Genomic DNA, 4,059 nt, shown 5'->3' on the forward strand with positions numbered 1-4,059 from the left:
TTCTTTGTCTTTCACATAGAAATCATCACTTTTAAAGCATTTAAACCAGCGTTCACAAGTATCTTGAGATGGAGCATGTTCACCATAAGCTTCCTGAAGTATACGATAACTTTCAGCAGCACTTTTCTTCAAAATAAAGTAATGAATTAAAACTTCCTGCAAATGCTCTTTTTTTGACACGAAATTTGACATTTTTAAGTGTAAAAATATCTATGATGTTAGCATGTTCAGCAAATTTGACATACGAAGTTTTTGAAGCTTGCTGTCAATACAACAAAATAGCATACATATCAAATCGCATATATATCAACAAACTAGTATGTGTAACTCCATCTATTGAAAAAATCCACATTATTAACTGGTACACCTGGTAAATAGCTTATTGGAGGGAAGAGACTTTTCAGATTGGACAGTGCTGTAGCACAGTCTTGAGTGCAATTATATAATACATGCCACTGATGGAAATACATAATATACCCAGCAATAACAACAATGGAGGCTTAAGAACACACCATCAAAAAGGAAACACTTTTAATCCACCAAAATGAGACTTACTTGCAAATTATATCTGGGAGTTGAGTGCAGAGAGCCTAAGATTTTTTAAATTAAATTTATTGGGGTTTTAGTTAATAACATTATATAATTTTCTGGTATACAAAATTGTAATTCAATGAATGTGTATTTTATTGCATGCTCACCAAAGTTTAGTTTCCCTTTATTACCATATTCTTGACCCCCTTTGCTCACATCACCCTTCCCAAGCCCTCTTTCCCTCTGGAAATCACCATTTTGTTGTCTGTGTCTATGAGTTTGTTTTTGTTAGTTTTGTTAGTACATGTATTACTTTTTGTTTTATATTCCATATATGAGTGAAATTATAGTTTTTGTTCTTTTCATCCGACTTAATTCACTTGGCATAATATTCTTAAGATCATCCATGTTGTTGCAAATGACAATATTTCATCTTTTTATGGCTGAATAGTATTCTGTGTGTGTACACACACGCACATACCATATATATATGGACACTTTGTTTGCATGTCTTGGCTGTTATAAAAATGCTGCAATCACATGGCCACGATGGCTCAAGGGTTGAGCATCTACCTATGAACCAGAAGGTCACGGTTCGATTCTTAGTTGGGGCACATGCGCGGGTTGCAGGCTCCATCCCCAATATGGGGCATGCAGGAAGCAGCCAGTCAGTGATTATCTCTTATCATTGATGTTTCTCTCTCTCTCTCCCTCTCCTTTCCTCTCTAAAATCAATTCAAAAAAAATTATGTATAATGCTGCAGTGAACATACAGATAAATGAAAAGATGTTCAACATCACTAGTTATTAGGGAAATAGAAAATCAAAACCACAATGAGGATACCACCTTATACCTGTTAGAATGACTGTTATCAAGAAGATAAGAAATGAGTTTTGGAGAGGATGTGGAGGAAAGGGAACCCTCGTACACTGTGGGAATGTAAATAAGTGCAGCCGCTATGGAAAACAGTATGGAAGTTCCTCAAAAAACTAGGTGTAGAACTAACATATCATCCAGCAATTCCTCTTCTGGGTACTTACCCCCAAAATATGAAAACACATATTTGTAAAGATATATGCACCCCTATGTTCATTGCAACCTAAGACTTTTCCCAGACAGCATCTATTGCCTTGAGGCTTCATACTTCATCTCCTGATCAGTAACTGGCTTCTAGAGTACCCTCTATCATCTTCTGTGGTGACATGAATCTTATGTCTTGCTCCTTGCCCTTTCTCCTCTTTATTTCTGACTCAGACAAAGAAACATTGCAGGGTTTTTTCAGTTCCATTATAAGGTATCTTTTACTAGTATGGGAAATGTAGAATATCCAAATGGAAACTTAGATCATTAGTCACTGAAATTTATTGACCAACACTGTGCAAAGGTTGAGGATAAACATATTGTTAACAGAGTTAGTGTTCTTTGGTCATGGTAGTTAGCAACCCCATTTATCTCTTACATACTACCAGTTAAATAGACTTAAAACTCGCTTAGTTCCTCTAATTTATCCTGCATAAGTAATTTAGATTTTATTTTAACTTTCTATTGATGTTCTCTCAACTTTCAAAAATTGAGGTATAATTTACATCTATAGTAATAAAAGCGTATTATGCTAATTAGACTGACAGCTGAACGACCTTCCGGATGAAGCCGGGGCTGCAAGGGCCGAGCCACTTGCACGAATTTTGTGCATCAGGCCTCTAGGTTAATAATATACATAGATCTTAAGAATTCAGTGGATTTTGACAGTTGTATACATCTTGTAACCTCTGTTGGCTTTTGAGTGGGAAAGGTTTATAAAATGATGTTGAATTTGAAGACATGATGTTGAGGTGCATCTGTGAAGGCTGAAGTGCTCTATACACACTTACTATGAACTTCAACAACTGAAGCTCTCAACCTACCAACCCTGATTCAACATTAAACTATTTACCCTACTGCAAATCATCTGATATTAGGCATTAATGCTTATAATTGTCCTTTGTTTCATCATAGATAAAGTTAGTCTTTATATTATTTTCTTCACATTTCTAATATGTACACTCCCTATATCCTTATGCCATGTACTTAGTTTAAGTTACTATGTCATGGTTTGCCCACCTGGTTGCCTGTTCTGAGGCATGTGTGCCATTTTAAAAGCGCTTTAGCAGGTTTTTAGAAGTCCTAAATTAGTTAAAGAATTCCAGGACTGAAAGGAACCTCAGCATTAGCAACCTTTTTCATCACTCTAATGGGTCTAAACTAATGGGCTCTATTTTTGTCAGGATATGCCCAGAGAAAATAATTTCATGTCTTCCTAGGGTTGTAAATTCTTAATGAAGCCTGATCTGTCTTTCAATATTTTACTAAATCCAGTTTGCTTTGCTGAACTCATCTTGGATTATGTTTTATCCTGCAGTGAAATATGTTCCAAAAATACTTTTTATTTAAAAAAATGTCTCTGGCTTTTACATTGTTCTTTTCAAACCATTTTCACCTAGATAAATAGTGATGGGTCAAGATGTACTATCCTTTTAAATTTGGCAAATAAGGACATAAACATCTGATTTTTCTCTTTCAGCATTTTATTTTTTCTTAAGAAACAAGGTATTTACCTAGATGTTGGTCTTTTTTTTTTTTTAACATTTTTATAGATTTCAGGGAGGAAAGGAGAGGGAGAGAGAGATAGAAACATCAATGGTGAGAGAGAATCAATGATTGGCTGCCTCCTGCACGTCCCCTACTGGGGATCAAGCCTGCAACCCAGGCATGTGCCCTTGACCGGAATCAAATCTGGGACCCTTCAGCCCGCAGGCCAATGCTCTATCCACTGAGCCAAACCAGCTAGGGCTGGCCTTTTTCAAGTATATGTTTTTCTCCCTTTGAATGAGGTTGTATGCCAGAGTTGAATACTTCTGAGCAAAAGAAGATTAGAGTAGGAAAACCTTGAATTAGAAAGAGCTGCTATGTGGAAAAACTGTTACATGTCAAAGTTAGCAGTTAAGGAGAGCATGTTAAATTAAGATATAAAGAAAGAAACATAATATTAAAAACTAATAAAACTGGTTTATAGACCTATTTTTAGTCTAGCAAATTAAGTGGTAGGTATTCTCATTTTACCTTTAAGTTCTGGTAGAACATTGAATTTTCTACTAGATAAGATGCTCTAAAACTGTAGTGCTTTACACTTTTCAGAGTTGTTTTTTTTTTTTGGTGGTTTTTTTTGTACTTTTATTTATACTTTTTAGAGCTTTCAACATGACACAACACATAAATCTCACATTGACTGTGTGAAATAGGACAAGTGATAAATTTCCAACTAAAGATGAAAAATTCGGGCCCACATGCTTCTGAGGGATATTTTAAGGTTATATGGCAGGTTAGTTATATTAACTCTGCAACTTCAAGAAACGCAAAGGGTAAATTAAATTAAACATTAATGCATTAGTTCAACCGCCTATGGTTTTAATGTCTGTATATGACCTTTAAAAATACTCATTTTTTTTCTTTCTTTATTAAGGTATTACATATGTGTCCCTATCCCCCCC

The 4,059-nt window shown here is 35.2% G+C and overlaps 1 protein-coding gene and 1 long non-coding RNA gene across 4 annotated transcripts in view; one reads left to right on the top strand and one right to left on the bottom strand.

The window, feature by feature from the left end:
• The window catches only part of LOC106726514, an 8,381-nt gene extending 5,166 nt beyond the window's left edge, over positions 1–3,215 (bottom strand). The window contains exon 1 of the long non-coding RNA XR_001362588.1: positions 3,205–3,215. This is a non-coding gene — a long non-coding RNA (uncharacterized LOC106726514). The remainder of the gene's footprint in view (positions 1–3,204) is intronic.
• LPIN2 (lipin 2) overlaps positions 1–4,059 on the top strand; it is an 88,740-nt gene that overhangs the window by 58,833 nt on the left and 25,848 nt on the right. The window lies entirely within an intron of this gene.

Source organism: Myotis brandtii, unplaced genomic scaffold (assembly GCF_000412655.1).
Source record: "Myotis brandtii unplaced genomic scaffold, ASM41265v1 scaffold276, whole genome shotgun sequence".
Lineage (NCBI taxonomy): Eukaryota > Metazoa > Chordata > Mammalia > Chiroptera > Vespertilionidae > Myotis > Myotis brandtii.